This window comes from Erithacus rubecula, assembly GCF_903797595.1.
Source record: "Erithacus rubecula genome assembly, chromosome: 2".
Classification (NCBI taxonomy): Eukaryota; Metazoa; Chordata; class Aves; order Passeriformes; family Muscicapidae; genus Erithacus; species Erithacus rubecula.
Genome location: NC_136685.1, coordinates 103,370,083 through 103,390,133, shown reverse-complemented (window position 1 = coordinate 103,390,133; position 20,051 = coordinate 103,370,083). Strand labels below are relative to the sequence as shown.

At 41.5% G+C, this 20,051-nt stretch overlaps 1 long non-coding RNA gene across 1 annotated transcript; it reads left to right on the top strand.

The window, feature by feature from the left end:
• Window positions 1–17,716: 17,716 nt before the first annotated feature.
• Window positions 17,717–20,013, top strand: LOC306798543. Its single transcript, XR_013773393.1, has 3 exons — window positions 17,717–17,772; window positions 19,629–19,702; window positions 19,806–20,013. It is a non-coding gene; the product is annotated as an uncharacterized lncRNA (long non-coding RNA).
• Window positions 20,014–20,051: the final 38 nt, after the last annotated feature.

Sequence of the window (20,051 nt, the reverse complement as noted above, 5' to 3'; positions counted from 1 at the left end):
AAGCTGTTGTGTTCAAACAATGCCACAGTTTGAGTGGAAATGTGAAGATTAAATCCAAACCCTGCATGTCAGCTTTTTTTTTTTGCAAATGACTATCCAGGATTTCAATAAAATGTCCAACCACAACAGATTATGTTGCAGGGATTTTTATTGCCTAACAGCTTGTGATAGTCTCCTGGTTCTCTAACATGTACTACAAACCAATGCACCTAGCAAGGATCCATGGAATTCTGGTACCTAATTCAGTTAGGCTCTTCTGCAGAACAATTTTCAAGGAGCAAAAAAGGAAAGGGTTCACAGGATGGTTGCAGAATCTCCCAGCTTCACATCAGGGTGGTGTGGCATAGGACAGAAGGTACAAAAATATGGAATATAATTTGACCAGGCTCATAGACAAAACTGTGCCAGTGCTAAAAAGACAAGTGGGCATAACTGGAAATTCAGACAGAAAATTCAAATATGTGATTGAGTAATACTCTGAAGAGAGAGCAGAAGCAACACTAGCCCACAACTCCTCAGTAAGAAGGTGGCCTTGAGAACAAAAAGATGGAAAGGGATATCCATGGGACAACTCTAGCCAAGGGTGGGAGAGAGGATGAAATTAGCTAGTGAGGGAGAGATGAAGCTGAGCAACAAATTTATTCAGCTGGAGAAGGAAGACAATTCAGAGGCAAAGAAGAAAGGAAGGGAAACTACCCCCCAAAGACCAAATGACAAGACAGTGGAGACAGCCAGGACTGAGACTCCACAGGAGAGAATGGAGGGAGAAATAAAAGACAGAATGGTTTTCACCCAAGAGGAAGAGGAGATCCCACCACACCAGTGGTGCCCCTGCACAGGGGTGTCCATGGCAGCAGACAGGTTCCTTGTGGTTTGGAGCATGGGAGGAACCACATGGAGCCAAAAAGCAAAGAAATGCCTCATTCTGCCATGAGTAGGAATGGTAGATGTGAACCAAGGGCAAAGAAAATAAGGAATTAAGGATTGTCTTCTACTCAGGATGAGTGAAACTGTGGAAACAGGTGAAGAACGACCCCAGCAGAAAGAGAACAATGCTCTAAGTTACAGATGCTCTGAGGTTTTTTCCCACAGAACTCTTCCACTCCCAATGGAAAATGATAAGCTAATAAAAAAGTTATATTTCCTCAGAACTAGCCCTGTGAAAGAAGCTGCTGAGAGGCAAGCAGCAAAACCAGATTCCTCTGAGGGCAGGCTCCATTTGGCCACTTGTGATACTTGCCTTCCAGGACTAAAGATTGCAGTGAGGAAAGCCAACTTTCAAGTGTCAAACAGTGAGAAGCAGGCACAAGAACCCTGTCTGATTTTCATGCTGGGTTTTAACAGATGGGGAAAGGAATAGCCTGGTGGTGAATATACCAAGGGACAATGGACCCCAAAAGAAGAAAGGAATACTGGAGACAAAATACTCATTCTGTGCTGGTCCCAATACATGAAGAATTTTTGTTCTAAAGTTTTGGAATTGCCATTCACTTTAGAATTGCAGATTTGCTATGTGATGCCATCCATGGTGAGCACAGAAGGAGTTCAGCTATGTGATAATATCTAAGCTTTGTATACAATATAAGTGTTATGGTCTAAGGTTTGAAATGGCTGCAGAGTCATGCCTGACAGTACTGACAGGAGATGTAGTTAGTGAAAACACTTTACCAAGTGGTAAAGAAGTCATTGAGTTCAGGATTGCCCAGTTGCTTTAGAAACTGCTGTTTGTAACAATCTGGTCTGAGTCTTGTTGGGTCATCCCATGAGGCTGCAGACATGGCTTGGCTTAAGCCATTTCAATACTGAGTCTCCATCACCTTGGTTTGCTTTAACCAAGCTATAGATAAAAGCACCTCAGCAGGCAGACAGTAAATAGAAGATCATAAATTGTGCAAAGTTTAGGCGATGATAACTTTCAAAATAGGGATGATGCTGATGACCACGAGGGAGCAGCAACTGCTTTCTCTGATACTTCAGAAGCCAGCAGGAATGTTTGTCCATGGAGTTGCCCATGGATGCAGCACACTGAGTATGTTTCTCATCTACCCAAGATTAAATTACCAGCAGCCAAAACAACAATCACTGGAGAGTGGAGAGCTCAGAAGCTTTGAATGTGGAGTCAGGGTCTTCTCTAAGTCAAATTTTATTTTTATTATCATCTTATGGATTTGTGTCTCAGTGATGTCACTGGAGTGAGTCCTGGAGAAGAAGAGTGGGCAGGGAGAATCTTCTGATCTCACAACTCATGTAGTTCTCTCAGTCTGCAATGAGAAGTAAGCTCAGAGCTTGTAGGCACAGGACAAGTGGCAAGGAAAAGCAATGCTGTGGTAAGAAAGCACCAAGTGAGAGCTCTGAAACATCAACCTGGTGCAAATTAAATGAAAGCAAATTATAATGGGTCTGTGAGCCATACAAGGAGAAGCAAAAGTTGGGTCATGATTTAGTGAATTTACTGCCTATGGCAGCAACAAAATAAAGAAGATTTGACTATGAACAAACATGGTGGCAGAGGTATGGTGAAACAGAACCTGCAGCACCAAGATGTACACAGCAAATGGATGAGAAACCAGGAAAAAAATAAAAGAAAATTTTGGAAAGACTACAAATAATTGAGGGGAGGAAAGACAGCCTGGATCCAAACACCCTGAAACTCATTGATACAATGGAACTGAAGACCTAGAGGAGCAATCAAGGCAACACACAATGGAAATTTGCCCATGGAAGAGAAGTTGTAGGGTGGCTCCCAATCAGTCAGCAAAGGATTAGATAACCCTCAGGGGAGCAAGGCAGGGATAAAGTGATGCTAGGTGTCCAGGGCTGGATTTGGGGACCCACAAGGCCCTGTCCAGCTTAATCATCTACGATTCCACGGAGACAGCAATGAAAGGCTTGCATTGTCTCCCTGAGAACTAATTTCTCTAGGTATCGGCTTAGGTCAGGTATTACAAATAGGTCTCTTTCATGTGGGATTCTAGTTTGGAGTTTGCAGTGATTGATGGGTTCATTAAAACGTCATCACTGCGAGGGACAAGGATTTTCTGTTTAAAAATAAATAAATGACGACAGAAACAGCAAAGGAGCCTTCTGCTTTTTTTCTGATTCCCCCTGCAGCTTAACATGCTTCAGGAGACTACTTGGTGGGGGAGAGAGGAGACAGGATAAGAAAGGATTAGCAAGGGATATCAGCATTTCACTTAGATCTTAGGCTACCTGGTCGTTCTTGAATTCTACCTCCCAGTACCTTTCTCTTTGTTTTTATGAACACCACACAAGTATCATTTTGGTTCCTAATAATACTTCAGCTCTGATCTCCCATTTGGTCTGGAAAAGGCACTTGGCCAAATTCTCAGGTAGTTATAACTGAACTTTATTGTACAGATGTGAGCAGAGCTGCACTTGAAGCTCCAGCCCACTGGATTGCTGCTCGTACAGCTGTGCTGTCTTTTTAAAGCCAAATTAGTCTGTATAGAAAGATTTTCTCCACAGAATCTGGCTGTCATCCTTGTGAAAGTATGTTATATTTTCAAGTAGATCCCATGGGCCAAGTTAATTGTACTACTCTACTGATGTCAGTCATGTTACCCCAAGTGTGAATTTGGCCCCATTGTTCTAAGGCTAATAGAGATTTTTATTTTTTGGGATTTTTTTTTTTTTTTTAATGAAAGTGGATCATAAAATATTCTCAGATTTTCATCTGGTTTTGCTTATAATAATTATCCTTTCCCGGAGCTGAGTAGTAAAGAAAATATTCATATTCTCCAATGTCTGGTATAAATTGCAGTTCTTGTTTGCTGCAGCCCAAGACATGGGCTAAGGACAGAAATTGATGTATTTGCCCATGTCTCTATGGACATGGCAAAGCCTCCTCAAGCTCCCTGGCCTGTGTCAGTGAAACACACTGATTTTTGGTGGCTTTTTGCACTTTAGGAGGAACTCTTCTGGCAGCAAATGCATCAAGATAACATTAAATTCCACCCTTTGTTATTAATGGAGACAAAATACATGTTCTTTTAACTGGTTTCCATCTTTTTGAAATAATATCTGTATGGCTTCCAGAATTAATACTGTGGGGGAGAGCCAGCATATTTTTGCTGACAGCTTGCACCCAGTTAGGTCAGAGATGTGGGTGTGATTACAGCAAAATTAGCTGAACCAGGCAGTTTTACAGGTGGTTCCTACTCCTGATCTAATACCATACCTGAGGGAAAGTGCAGCTGGGACAGCACTGCTGCCATTTTGGAGAGAGAGGCTGGCTATCCCTGCCTGGCCACTGCTGGATTGCACTTGCTGTGTCACACCTGGTGCTCCCAAATTTGTCTTGTGTGAAATACCAAGAATAGGAGTGGTCTGGTTGAATTATTGCATCACTGTCCAGTCCAGTTCTGAGGAACATCCATGAAAAACTTAAATGGATATAGGATATGTCCTGAAATGCCATATAAGGGTTAGAAGGAACTTTTTAAAGCATAAATTTATTAATAGAAAACCTTAACTGCTGGAGCTCTCTAAACCACTGGGATGCCTCAAAAACTCTTGTTCAACAAAACTTTTGGCCAATTTGAAACTGCAGTGGATAATTACTGAACAGGAGTGCCCCTGATTTACAGGAAGGCACCAGTCAAAGCCCTTCACCTCCTGAATAAATCTTTAAAAAAACAGGTGTGAAAATGAAGCATGTGGAGCTGTTATTGCCTCTCCAGCTCAGGTGCATTTGAGGCTTCCACTGGGGCAACCAACCTTCAGAGTCCAGAAGAGCTGCAAGGAGCTGTGGATCAAAAGGAGCTCTTTCTCTCTGAGCTCAGATTCCTCTCCCCTAACACAACTCCTGCAGGATATCTGGCCCTCTGGATGTTTAATGAAGAATCAAGACCAGTTCTACATCAGTGGTTTTGAGAGTGGGAGTTATTCTTGAAAGAAGATTGCTGATATTGGATCAGCCCTAAAAACTGGTGGTGAAAGCTCTTCTGTGATTATGCAATTTCCTTTTCTTTCTGTTGTGAGTAGTGGTGGAAGAAAATGCACAGAGATTGACCCTGTGCCCATGTAAACAGTGTATCTGTGAAAACCAGACTTCTTGATGAAAGGAAAATAATATCCTGAGCAAACAGATAGGAGGTACCCTTACAAAAAGAAAATAAAACAACAACAACAACAAAAAGACAAGAGGGATTTCTAACTCCTAGCAGAGTATTTTTTCTTTTCTTCCCCCCACCACAAAAATGAGCTAAAGCAACTGAATCTCTGTGTTTTCTGAAAGTCTACAGGGAGTCTTCTAAAGATGGATCATTAGCCAAAAAGCTTTCTCTTGCTGGATTTATCCTAATTTGATATAAATGTTTAAGTTCCCTTTTTCCTTCAGAGTTTAGGATTTGATTTCAGATTATTTTAATGCCAAAGACAAGCTCAATTTTCAGTAGCATAAATTTCTCTCTGCTGTTTATGGGAGAAATGTCAACTGGACATAGCTGCATGTGTTGCAGGGAGTGCTTCATGCTGTTTCCTTATCTATTGACTGCTGCTCCCCACTGCCTAGGAACTCACTTTTTTGCCATCTATTTATCTGTCAGGCCTTCAGGGACACTCTGTGACTTCAATGCCACTCTGCTGTCACACTAAAATGGTTCCATGCATGCACAGCCTTAAAATGCACAAGTGTGAAGCAGGAGACAATTCCTCTTCTGTGGTAAAATTAGGTAAAATAATTTTAAAGGTTAGCCTTTAAAATAAGGTTGACAGAAAGTTATAAAAACATGTCTGCTGTCAAAGACTTTCTCCTAGTGATGTTCCATGCAGTGGTGATCTCCTAAAAGATGGATCATTGTCCCCAGTTGTAACAGGCAATGCCCTGGTACCCTTAAAAACAGTTGAAGCTGGAGCAAAGCTTTCCTAATTAAAATCAAAACCAGGTAAAACTGCCTGCTTTAGGAGAGATCATAAAATTCTGCAATTCAGGTCAGTTGTGCTGCTGTTTGCAAGCTGGGGCACAGTTTAATGGAAATGCAGGAAATTTGCTGTAACAGGTGGAGACCAGGCAGTGCTCAGCAATCCAGCTGCTGCTGAAGTCAGCACCACTCAGTAATTTGCAGATTTTTGGGTAATTGGTAATTTGCAATAAATTTTGCAAATAAATTAAATAAATAAAGAGTACATTGGAGATTTTAGATGGACTTATATTGCAGAAATCAAGTGTACCTTTAAGGAAGCTGAATACAGATTCAAAACCAGGACAGATTACTAATCCACAGAAACAAATAATATCCATTTCCATCCTGATCTGGTCCAAGCCAAGTGTTACAACATTGTGTCCAGGCCCCAAAGATGAGATTTTTTTTCTCTTGTTTATATCAAGAAGAGTTATTGTTTATCTCTACTTTATATCAGCATCTCTTGGGGACCCTCATAAGGTACTAGGGAGATTCCAGAGAACTGGAACTGAACAAATGCTTCACTATTTTAGAAGGGTGAAGGAGGTGACCCTTTTCTCCCCAGGGAAATACAGGCCTGTGAACCTGATGTCAATTCTGACAACTGCAAGAAAATCAGGTGCACAAAGGAGCTAACATTAAGTTCAAGAGATGGTGACATAAATGACACCTGTCAGTATAGTTTTGATCACAAAAGTAGTAACACAAAATAATTTTTACCTGGCACTACCCAAGATGTAGCACATATAAAGTGAGTAAATTGTTATAACAGAAAGGTATCAGGAGGGTAATTTTTATCAAGGTCCTGCAAGGATTTGTTCTTGCCCCCAAGGCTATTCATTGTTATCAAGAATTTGGAAGAAAATAAATAAATAAATCAGCTGCTGGAAAAGTTGCAGATATGCCACAGTAGTAAATAAAGCCACTGTGTAGACTTCAGTGAAAATTTGATTGCTTAGGACAATTTTTTCCCCATTTTCCCACAAGCTGGAAAAAGGGCAGAAATATCTGATTTTGAACTTGAAACTTAGTTGTTTCTTCTCCCTCTGAAATGCCTTATCATCTGTAGTGAATATCCTGAAGGTTGCCAGTTATCACACCAGTTACCTGACAGGAGGCCAAGTTTTAGGGCAGCTCTGCCAATTCTAAGAGAGGAAACAAGGCCCTGTGGAAATCAGAGTCAAAAAATCACTAAAGATCTGATGGATAAATTGGTGATGTTTTATTAGAAAGGGTCACTCTTGCATTCTTGAAGCTCATTAACTCTCCAAGACTGAGCAGTTCATATTGTTCTTCTTTTAGGTAAGAAAATATTTCTCAGGTATTCAAATGGTAAAAAAAATGCCAGGATTAAGTTATCTGTGCAAACTAAAGTCATTTTCCTTGAGAAGGGAGATTAGGATAGCTTCTCATCACATGACTTCTCTTAATTTTTCTACAGGTCCCCTACTTTAATCAATTTTCCATTTGCATTACTAATTAATACAGGCTCCCAAGCTCTATGTGACATCTGAAAATGCAACACAATCTGTAAATCACTGGGAAACATCCCACTGGGTCAGCACTGAGCAGGCAAACTGCCAGAAATGGACACCAGCCAGCAGGTGAGGATATCCACAGGTAAGGATACATGACAGGCAGGGAGTCAGGGGGATTTCCTTACCCTCCTGGACTTCTCCAGAATTTCATTAACCACAGGAGGAGCTGCAACTCTGCACTGCTGGCCATCCAGACATTTCTATGGGGGTTCTTGCTTGTGGCACAAAGATTGTTGTCAAGCTCTAGAAAGAGGCAGTACTCACTTTCACACTTGCTCCTCTCGCTGGGAATGCTCCAGGATTGTTTCTATCTGGATGTTTGATTGACAGTAAAGCAGACACTCATCCCTGTCCCCAGAGCAGGGCTGAAGGCTTTGCATTAATCACTGGAAGTGGCATATTTTCCTCTCTGGAAAAGGCTTGTAGCTGGTAAATTACAACCTTTGCCACCCATCTTTGTTAAAGGATTCATGCCTTTCCAGCACTGGTGAACAGCATCACTTTTCTGAGCTTTTTGGTGAAGCTGAGTCCCTCTGTATCCTAATGCTGCACATTCCTGCTGCACCTTGTCTTGCTTTCTGTGAGCTACAGCCTGTCCTTCCTTCTGGCCTGAGGGAATAAAAGCACAACTCTGTTACTGAAGGGACCTCCAAGTTCAACCAAACCTCTCCTAGCTGCTGTGTGTGTCAGCAAAGGGACCTCCAAGTTCAATCAAATCTCTCCTAGCTGCTGTGTGTGGCAGCAAAAGCAAGGACAGAAGCACAATCTGGCAGAGCAGTACTGGTTAGAGAGCTCAGCACCAGAGCTTACCATGTGTGATGGTGACACATCCCTTTCTTATTGTGTGTGATGGTGACACTCCCCTTTTTGCCTGGCTGGGTGTTTTTCCTCTCTGTTGTAGTGTGTTTGGATTCATGTTGATCCATTCTGTCAGGAGGGGGCATGTCACAGAGCCTGGCTGCTCCTGCTGTTCCTTGTTCCTCCAGTTCCAACCTTCTAGGAGAGCCAAGCCATCCTCTTCTAAGCATTGTCCAAGAATTGGAAGTGAATTGGTTTCTCTTAATCAAAATGGCTCAGTGTGTTCATTTCTCAAGCAAGTGGATTTGGCTTTTTAACCAAGATTGTGACTGTGAGAGCCCTCCCTGTAGGGACTTTTTCCTTTCACCGTTTTGCAAGCAGATTTGCCCTGCTATGACTCTTGTCTTGCAAAGGCAGGAAGGCTCCTGGATTTCCTGTCTTTACCCAATGAACATCACTTAGCATCCAGCCAGAAGGCTTGGTCAGGATGAAAACAATATTGAATTTTTCAGGTCTCATTTATTTAAGAGAGTAAAACGTCTTTCTTCTCAAAGTGCTTCTCTTTAGCTTTCATTTCCTGTGCACAGAGTAGCTTTGTCTCGAGTACAATAATTAAGTTGTTGACCTCCCTTAGAGGTCAAACATAGCTTCCCTTTAGAGAAAGATAAAAACAAGCAATAATAGAAACTTTGACTGGTTTAAGATACTTGGTCTGTGTATCTGTGATGTCGGTGTAACTTCTGCTGGATATTTTTCTCAAGATAATTCAGGGTGACATGCTGTTGATCCATGTATTTTGGTAGGAACATGGTATTTACTGGAGTTGCATTTTCCCCATTCTTTAGGAGAAAAAAAATTCTATCGTAACTTCATCAAAGAGCATGAGGTAGCATGCATATGGTCTAATGAGAATGTTTCATGGTATTTTAAAATGGTGGTTTTACTCCATATAATATTACTGATTTTTTTCTCTAATCATCTGAGAATGTATTTTCAAGACCAAAGAAAGAAGAGAGAAGCCTAGACATTTTCATGCATTATACAAGGCAAATTGCTATTCTCTTCATATTGCTCTTTTATTTTTTTTTTTTTAATGTCAGCATTCACATTCCCCTCCTTTTAAAATTGCACATTTCTAATTTTTATGGTATCCTTTAATTCTTGTTTACTTGTTTTTAAGTATTATAGCTAGCTTATATTAATGTTCCTAATAGTTTCATGTGGCTTTCCATATGGGATAGGAAATGATGCCAGCAGTTCCATTCCCAGGAGCTGTGCCTAACTGAGGCACTGGGATCATCTCATAAGTCTGAACAAGTATTAGCAGCAAGTTTGAGCTCTTTTTTATGGAAATGTGAGATCCTGTCCACGGCATGGAAACTGGGGGATTGAATTATGCTTTACAAACTGGGTAAGAAATAGAAATGAAGGTGGAAGAAATCCATGAATTCCAGTGACAGGAGGCTCTGTTGTTCATTTGTGCAAATGGCAATGGATGCTGGAATTGTACAGCATGTGGGAGGGAGGGAAGCAAACAGGCATCCACTCCCACTTCTGAAATAGGAGGGGGGAGCCTTCATACTTTTAAATTATGAAACCTTCTATTCTAAACCTTCATATTCCCTGTGCCTTTCTTATTTCTTCCAGAAGATTTTTTTGGACTTTTAGATTTCCTTTTCTGGTGCAGGCAGTAGAATGAAGTCTGAAAGGGCAAGACATAGCGCCATAAAGAAGCCCAAATGTACATGTGCTCTTGAAAGGAAGAGAACTAACTCCCATCACAGCTGAGACCAAAGTTCATCCCATTTCTTGCTGTTGTTCCACTTCATAGCTATTAATACATGAGGAATCCCCTCCTCATTCACCAAAACCCTTAAATCCATCACACTGTCCCATCATGGTAAATTAAAGTCAAATATGCCTTAATGACAGGGGGGGTTAAGTGGAAAAAGTCAGGCCTAAGCAAAGTATCTCTCTTTTGTTTCTGAAGCAAAAGAGCAACCCTGGTATCTAATTTTGGACCCCAGGGAAATGCCTGGATCCTGGAGTGGTCAGCACCATGTACAAACTGAGAGAGAGCCTGGTATTCCCCACTGCCAGCAGCCTTTCAGACTTGTGTGGGCACCCCTCAAAACCCCTAAGTAGAAGCTATGGTTGCAGTTCTTCCAGCCATTTTAGGGCTTTGTAGGTAAATGTGGTCCAGCAGCATCAAAAGGCAGTTCTGTTTCTAATAAAGATTAAAAAATATTTTTGAATGACCCTCCTTGTTCCTTACTATTATACGGTATTAAAATATAAGAGTGCAGCCAAGGAGAATAGAAAACAAAGAGAAAAGCCTTTTAAAAAAAATTCCACATTTTTATATCCTTTCCCTACTAACCCACCACAGAATTCAAGGGTGGGGGATTCGAGGGCTGAAAGAATCTGCATATGGTGCCAAAAATTCCCCACAGATCTCTCTGGTCCCTCAGCATTTGGCTATTTAAAGCAAACACATTGTGTTTTAGATGCTAGTTTAGATCCATTTTCCATATGAGGAGGTGGGATGTAATTAATTAGCTGTTCTTTTGATTTCTGAGTATCACATGTACATTTTGTAAGGGCATGTACTTCTTTTGACAGAGGCTGGAAAAAGGAAATAAAATACAAGTTGCACCAGTTAAGTCTTCTGGGTACAAATGATGGATCAGCAGGGGATTATCATGTGTACTTTATTGCTACCAATGCTGATTGAGTCACATGAGTGTTAATACAAACCTAGGCAGGGGAAAAAATCTGGATGGAATCACAGTAACAGAGTTTAAAGTGTTTATTTTAGTCATAATTGCACTGTTTTTACATAATGCCTTTGATCTGTAGGTTGAAAAGAGGCAAAGCCAGTAGTCCACAGTAGAAGTAACCAAAGATAAACTTCTCTGTGCAGTTTAAGAAAATGAAGTCCATAGTCAGAGATACACATGAACCTATAGAGCAGTGAGGTGAAACCCAGGCTTGAGTATGCCAAAAACTACAATTCATTGCCATCTCAGCCAATGGAGCCTGTTTTCTGGATTTCTGCATTTACTTTAACCTTTATGTGGATCATGTACCAGAGGAAATCCCACAAAACAAAGCAGTCATGAAAAATGAGGGAGAAACCTTTAACTCTTCCATCCAACCTGAGAAAAATAAATAATAATAATAAATAATACAGCTAACTCCTCCAGACCCTTCCTCAGCACAGAGCTCCAGCTGCTCTTGTTCCACAACCCTGTTGGCCACAGATGGTTTTGGAGAGCCCTCAGAGGGTCACCTCCAAACTGAGGAGCCAAATTCACTGTGACAACAGCAATTTGATGTCTGTGGTGACTTAAAACAACCAAAATGTCTCCTTCTTGAAGAAGCATAGTTCTCCCTGTCTGCTCTCATAGCAGGACTGGATTTGCTCATCAACCTTCAGACCCAGGGAGCTGCAGCACCAAAGCAACTGTGACCTCTTGGGTCAGGGGATGAACCAGAATAAACAAGCCCCATAGTCCCATTTATCTCTCTCTATTTTTTCCTCTTTATTTTGTTTTCTAAAGTTAAGGAGCACCTCCTGACTGAAAAGCTTGAAGACTGAGGACATAATGATACTCTTTAATTGCACAAGTCCTTTGTCATCTTTATCTCTACCCTGAGAAGAGGAAGTTTGTAGAGGAGCTCTGGGCTTTATGTGAGGTCTGCTGATGGAGCTGGGAAAACAGACTCTGTGGCACAAATCCTTTCTCTTGGAAGTGCTCTCTCCTGCTGGAAGACCTAATGTGTTTAGGGCATTCAGTGGGTCCCTCCCTGTACATTTGGTGAAAATGTCTGGGCGTTATTTTGTGACTGTTCTTCACTGCTTGTGTGCACTTTTCCAGAGCGATGCCTGGAGGGTTCCATGCAGCCTTGATTCTCCCAAAGCCCTCTGGAAGAGCAGAGCACACAGCTGCCCCAAAATGCTGAGCAATCCCCCTCTTGCTGAAGCCCACTGGAACCTCCACTGTCCCCTGCTCTGCTGGTCTGTGAGTGGATGTAATTGCAAAAGTGAATCACACTCTAATGGCAAACACTTCAAAAACAAAGCCATAAAATTCTTGACTCAGTTATTAACTTTAAATGAATTGTTTAGGTTGTTTCCTTCCACACACCCCACCCCCATTAACTTATTCTTGAGGGGAATGTATTTATGGAGCCATGTGCTTCTCACATGGTTGAGGCTAAAAATAGCTTTAGAAACTCATTCCAGCTAAAACTTAATTTAAAATCCAGTTTGTCAGCCTAACACATTGGTCTTTTAGCCTGGTTTCTTTATTTGAAATGATAGCCTTGACCAGTCTTTCGAGTACTGATTATTTCTGGACTTCCTATGCTGTTCCTCTATTTAATAACATATAAATAAGCACATTCCTGAGCTCGAGGAAACCCCCAAATTATATACAAAATTTATTTTCTCTGTATGGCCTGGACTTCCACATGGGCAGCAACCAAACTTATCCATAAATACAGGCTTCTTGCTTGGTTTGGCCTTTTTTTGGGGGGGGGGGGGGGGGGAGGGGGAAAGAGGCTTATCAGTCATTGCATGTATATTGTCTAAGTATTGAATTGTTTTTCCCTTTTTTTTATTTTTGTCAGTGATCAGCAAATCAGAAGCTTCTAAATGTCTGAACCCTGATGGGGTCAAATCCTTCTTCTGTTTATTTCAGTTTTGTCAGTCATTTTAAAGCAGAGACTGTAGCCCATAATAGACAATTACACAATTCCTGGATGAAAGGGATGTTTTCTCCTTGCCCTGGATAATTAAGTCCAATGCAGAATCTTTCCATTCCCATCACTAGTTGTTTTTTTTTTAATTGGTCTTGAGATGACTGTGTCCTGAGCTCCAAGGGTTGAAACCCTTTAGAAAGGAGATTTTCAGCTGCACTTTGTGAATCTGTAGGCCAGCAACAGGCAGCTGAAGAAAGCAAAAATAATGTCAGTAGGCTCAGGAGCTGTGAAACAAATTCAGCATTCCACATTAAAACCAGATGGAACACCACTGATTTTGCTAATATCATGCTATACAGGGGAGAGATTTTGGTCACATAATAATGCTTAAATTTGCAGAGAAATTTTTTGTTTTTCTGGTTTCAACACTTTTCTGTCTCATTTCTATAGTATTAGGCATTATTTATTTAAAAGCATGGTCCTTTTTGCTTCCAGAATTCATTTAATGGTGCTGCATTATCTGTCCAATAGGATAATTTCCCTTTGTGCAAACCAGTTGTTGTTTTCCTTGACCTTTTCCAATCCACTTGTATGTCTGCTCTCTCCCTTCTTTTTGGTCTATGTCTCTCCTCACATGGGAAAGTTCCTTCTTTCCTTCAGCTTTGTTTAGCTTTATCAGTTTTGGGTTACCTGCTGAATTTAGCAATCACTTTTTAGATTTATACATAAATATATATGTGTGTGTATGTGAATTTTTCTAATTAGCCTTCTTTTTTAAAATCTACTGTTTAAATCATTTTCAGTCAGTGGCAGAACTTTTCAGCCCTGATTATTCTGTTCATGTCATCAGCTCTAGCAGGAGTCTCTCTGCAAGGCCAGGTAATCCTTTTCTGGTATTTTGCTGAAACAATCCAAGAATTGCTGAAACTGTTAAATTAGTGAAAACCCTAAGGAAAGTGAGGTTAGTACTGAAATGTGCTTTATATTGATTATTCCCACAGATTGGAAAATACTTTGTTTGCATCATCCCTACCTGCAGGGAGGGGGCAGCTACACCCCAGTGATACCAGTTCCTAGTTTTAACTAGAAGAGTTAAACTGATCTAAAACCCCTGTGTCCTTTAGCCTCCAGGAGCAATTGGGAGTTTAAAAGGCAGAAATCAGATTTCAAGCATGTGAGTAACTGCATGCTAAAACCCAGCATTTACCATGAAATTATTTCCTAATGGCATTTTAATGTGGTTGGAAGGGGCACAATACCGACTACAAAAGGCAGGAAATTCAGAGTTAGCACCTGTGCAACATCAGCTTGTGTGTGCTGGAGCTCTGTGACACCTTCGGGGCTTGGCTGCTCCTCTACAGTCTACACAATAGTGTGTGGATATAAATATAGATAGAGATAGAGATAGAGATATAGAGATATAGATATAGATAGATATATAGATATATAGGTATATAGATATATAGGTATATAGTCCAGTTTCTGCAGCCTCCTCTGACAGGGGTGACTCTGGGTGCTCTGCAGCAGCAAATGCCACCAGGGGTGACATCCCAAATGCATCTTTCAGGCTGAATTTCTGCTGTTGAAGCTGGAGAGCTCAGAGCTGAGAAGTTGGTTGTTGAAACCTGCAGCTACCAGTGTTTGCCTTCTGCTTTGGAACCCTTTGAATTTATTATTTCCAACGTGTCATCATTAGCAGTGCCAACTTGAAAAGGACCCACTAATTCAGCAGACTTAGGGAGCTCAAAGTTTGAAGGCTTTAAGGGGGAAAAAAAGGTTCTGTTCCCTTTGAAACAAAGAGCTGCCAAAATGTTCTTGTCAGGGATATTTTTTTTTTCTTGCTTTGGGCAGGCAGAGCAGCTCAGGACCTCACCCACACCCAGGGAGCAAAAGAGAAAGAGCAGAAATGGGCAGGTGTTTAGGGGAGCTCTGTAAACACAAGCCCTGCACACAAACTGTTAAGCACATCCAGGATTTGGAGGTTTTGCTTTGGCATCTCGTTATGGCCTTTAATGAAACTGCTGGCAATGAGGTAGTCATTTATTTTTTCTTTGGTTTGAATTTCTAAAAAGCATAATTTCAGCAATTTTTTCTCTGTTCCTACACACACAGACAAATTGCTTTAGACAGGAAGAAATTGCTTTAGACAGGAAGAATTTTCTAAATTGAGTTAGACTTGAATCAAATAATTGAAAACCTATTTTTAAAAAGCACTGTGGTACTTTGCATTCTTAAAAAAAATTCTTGTATTCCCAATTGTTTTTCAGTAAACTTTCATCGGTCTGTTTAAAGTTCTGCAAGTGTGAATATTCAAATTTCAAACATCTGGCTTCAAAATCGAGCATTTCAGAAATACTACACACCCCCCCCCCCCATTACTGCAGAATTGTCAGTAAAACTTTAGCAAAGACCAACTCCTTTCTTTGCCAAGGGCTGGCTCTGCATTATTCACTCAAATACTGAATTTGTGTTTTGGTTTTTTTTCCCATTGACTGGAATGGGAGCAGAATCCATCCTGAAATAGCAGCCCCCTGGTTTAATCCATGACAAGAGACAAACAAACAGACCCTTTGAAATGAGTTTCATCTTTTGTGCCCCATTTGTTCTCTGAAGCAGGTGTCAATTGGATCTTTTCCTGTCTGTCTGTAGTTGAAAAGCAACATGTTGTAGTTAAACCCACTTGTGAATTGTAGCATTTTACAGAACTCCCCCGGGGATCCACTGAAAAGCCACTTGAGTTTAAGAACCAGAAGTCAAAAAAGGGTTAATTTGCTTTCCCAGCCTCCGTCTCTCCCTTTCTCATTCTGCTACAAATGGTTTCTTGTTTAAAAAAATCTCTCTACTTATATGTCTCATACTGTATATGTCTCCAAATACAGTAAAAAGATTCTTCATGCACAGGGTCTGATCCTGCCTGCACTGAAGCTCATTTATTTGTAAATCATAGGAAAGAATTTCCTTTTATAGCGGGCCCAGCCACAAATTTCCTATCTTCTTGAGCCAACAATCTTATCAACCTGCTTTGTGGATCTAGGACTAGAAACTGTCTCAGAGTTGTTAATCTAAAGGTGACTCTGGAACAAGAACTGCAAGAAGCTGGCCCAACTGCCCTGCCAGTTGGACAGACTGGCTGGCCACCCAGAAAAAAAACACCAGCAGCTTCAACAGCCACAATAATCCCACACATGACACATTTAAAAAAAATGACATTATGGATAAGAAAATGCACTGGAAATGTATAAGCTGTTATGTGATATAATTTCATAAAATGAACAACTTTATCAAGGCTTGATCAGAGGAGGCTGTGCTGCCTCTTTTTGGTACCAATCCTTCTCACCCCTCCCATGAGGATTTGTAGCACTGCACCACCTCCTGAAGCCAATTCCAGCTCCACAATGATGTTAATAATGAACAGAGAATAAAAATATTAGTTGTTCATTAGCAGCCAGTAACTGTCTCAGTCAGCAAGGTGGAGCTGCAGTTATTGCTTTCCCATTTTTCCATGCAGTGTTTCACTTTTGCTGTCACCCTCAGGGTACCAGAGGAGTGAAAACCTTCTACAGGCAGGCCAGCTGCCTTGAATAAACCCATACTCTGATCTCCAGTGATTTCCTCAGCTGCAGGTACCAAAGTGCTGCACACTCAGATCATTCCCTCAGAGTCCCTCTCTTTCCCAGGGATGAGCATTTGCTAGTTTGAATGTTTTCTTCACCTGCTGCAGCAGCTCTGGGCCATTCTTGCTGTTCCCTGGCAGCCAAATGCCTTTGCTGAGCACCTTGTCACAATCCCTACAGAGATTTACTTCCCATAAGAGATTTTTCCCTTCATTTCAGAAAAAAAAAAAATTTAAAAAAAAATTGTGTTGCAGTGCTTATATCTGGAAACTTTTGCTTTATAGAAGAGAATGTTTATCACTAGTACTATTTGGTTCCTATAGCACTGGCTCAAAGGTGGGCTGAGAAGCTTTTTAGTCATAAAAGTTAGTGTAAATTCAGCATTTCAGTATTTAATTACTGTAGTATTAGAACATGCAGGTTTCAAAACCAAATGTTTCACTGATGTGGCATAACTTTGACTTTACAGAGCACTGCACAAGGATATTAGGAAATACAAAGTGTTGGGTAGGTACCAAGCAGAGGAACACTGAGCAAAACCAGTAAAACAAAGCCCCTTGATCCCCTTTCCAGGAGGTATAACTGGACTAGGCAGATCCTCACCTATGTCAGTGCAGCAACAGTTCACTAACAGGAGTGAAGCCAGGTGACACTTAAAACCTGAAGCCACCCAGAAATGAGCTCTATTTTCTTCACCTCTGGAAATTAAAGTTTTCCTACAATGGACACAGATAACCTCTTCTTTGAGGAGACAGGCCTTCCTCTCATCCACCATCACAGGATTCACTGTGAAATCCTCCTTTCCCTTTTCCTGCTGCAGAATTGTCCTTCAGCCTGAATTCGCCTGCTGGTTCTATTAGTACTAGTATTAGCTTTAGTAGTATTAGTATTACTACTATTACTATTACTATTACTATTACTATTACTATTACTATTACTATTACTAAGTTTCTGATCTCCAGAGTCACAAAAGCAGTCCCAAAAAAAGCCAATTGCAAGCCAATAATGTGATATTTTCCTTGCAGAAGGGTTGAAAACCATAGGTGCAGAGTGTGAATTGCTCTGTTTATCTCTATTTCTTTCCTTTTTTTTTTAATTCTCCAAAACGCTGGCTGCTACACTGCTGGACCTAGGACAAGACCTGTCAGAAGCCATCAAGAAATTCAAGCCTCAGTCAAGCAACACCTTAGGGTAATTTACAGCTTTTTCAGCCATCAGCTATGCCAGGATCACCTCCATCCTCTGCACTCAGCTCCAACCAGACTTGTTTGGGTACTGCCTGTGTACACACAGGGTGAGCTGCAGCCTTCTTTGCTATTTTATGTAATAATTTGAATTTAGTGATAAATTTGGCTGAGTCAAGTCAGTGGATGAGCCAATCCAATGGCTCACTGCTGCCAAAACAGAGGGCTGCCTCCCTGCTCTGGGCCATCCAGCTCTGCCACATGGCTGGCACTGCTGCCAGAAAACCACCAGGAGCCAGGGTAACTCACTCAGAGTCAGAGCCTTCACTCTGTTTGAAACACTCAGCTCCACTACACCAACCCAGGCACTTCTGCAGGGCTAAAACTCTCTTCAGAGACAGCTGGTTTCACTGCATGTCTCCAAAGAGGCAAAAACTGCCTTGTGGCAAACTCTCCTGAAAGTCAGCAGAACTTGGAGCCTTTTGGGCACTTGTGAAAAGCTTTGCCTGGCATGCTGGTTCCCACAGCCCCATACTGCCACAGCTTAGCAAATACTCCAGCACACCTGCACATCATCAGTACAAAAATGTGCAGAATATTGAAAAGTGAAAATGTGGCAGAGTGTAAAAATAAAGAGAATTTGGTATTAAAAAGACCCAAGCTAGCAGTTGGGAAACAGGGCTGGACTGTTTGTTTTCTCCATTTCCATATTCCATAATCCAGACTTGTTATACATTTCCGGTTTGGCTTCCAGTTTTAATAAAGTGGCTGCTGAATTTCCAGCCTGTCACACAGGCACTGCAGAATTCAGAAATCTTGACCCCAGCTGGTGGCAAAACATGTAGACAGGAAGAAAAGCACCAGTCTAGGAGAAGCAGGAAAATGGAGAACTCTAAGCTAATCAGCTCTTTTAAAAAGAGGGTGGTTACTATTCAAGGAGTAATTTATTGAGATAAAGGAACCATGAGTCACAGAAAGACTTAGGTTGTCGGCAGGGGAATGTTATTCTTTTTTCTTTCCTTTTTTCTTTTTTTTTTTTTTTTTTTTTTTTTTTTTGTTTGTGTTTTGGTTTGGTTTAGCTGTTTTTTGAAGAGAAGACCCTTGTGTGTGCATTTGCAGCTTACAGCTAAGAGGTTGGAGCTGGAAGCTAATCAGCCATTCTGTCTCCTATCTGCTGATCTGCCGGCTTGGGGGAAGGGGAATGTGGGCAAACAGGCATTAAATTCCAGGGAAGGTATTCCTTGATAAGCAGCATCCAAGATGATGAGCAGTAAAGCAAAGCCCCTGTGAGGAAGCAGGGGAAGAGGTAGGGAAAGCTTTAACCATCTGTCTCAAGCCAGCCTTGCTCAACGCTTGCCAGAGCAGAGGTCACCACCAACAATAATAACCCTGGAGAAGGCAGACGTATGCTTTCCATTCACCAGTAATCTACAAAGCGTCTCAGGGTGAAATCCTGGCTCCTCTGAAGTCAATGGGAGCTTTGCCAACGACTTCAGTGGAGCCAGGTTTTCATCCCTGATAAATTTAAAGCAACCCCCAGGCTTAAAGATGAAACGACAGCATCCTGGGAGTGGGTGCAGGCTGAGGACCAGCAATGCTCCTCTGAAAAGCTGTCAGACCTTACACACAGGATGTCTTCACAGTCCTGGAGCAATACCTGGATGCTCAGTAAAGGGGTAAAGTAGACAATCATGTAAACAGCAATAATTTTTAACTGATGGGATGCTTCTGTATAGGAGCCCAGTGAGTCTGGATACTGTGACATAAAACCCAGCAGTCCTTCTCACCTCTGAGATAAAGCATATAAAGAGTTATGCTAGTTTGTATCATACTGATTTCTCTTTGCCTCCCCTTCTTATCCAGCAATTTTCACGTTGGCCTTGAAGGTTGTCACCTGATGGCACTCATCCAAAGTGAGGATTTTCACACTTGACCAGGTACAATCAATGAAAGGAACTGAAATGTTCATTTCAGCCACAAGGACCGCCCTGGTGTGGTGCAGTGTGCTGTGTCTCAGTCATGCAATGCTTTGCTTTTCAGGACTCAACACCAGGTGCAGGTGCCTGCAGAGTGATGGAGAGGGGCTGGCCCTGGCCAGTGTGGTGGACAGGATGAGGGGGGATAAACTGTGATGGCCACAGCAGGAGACAGGAGCATCACCATCAGGACATGTCAGCAAGGACAGCACCAATCCAGCCCTGGGTAGAGTTTGCTGGCCTGGAGCACTGAAGGTGGAATAGGGGCATTTTTGTTGTCAGGCTGGTGTAAGAGAGACCCTGTGCCCTT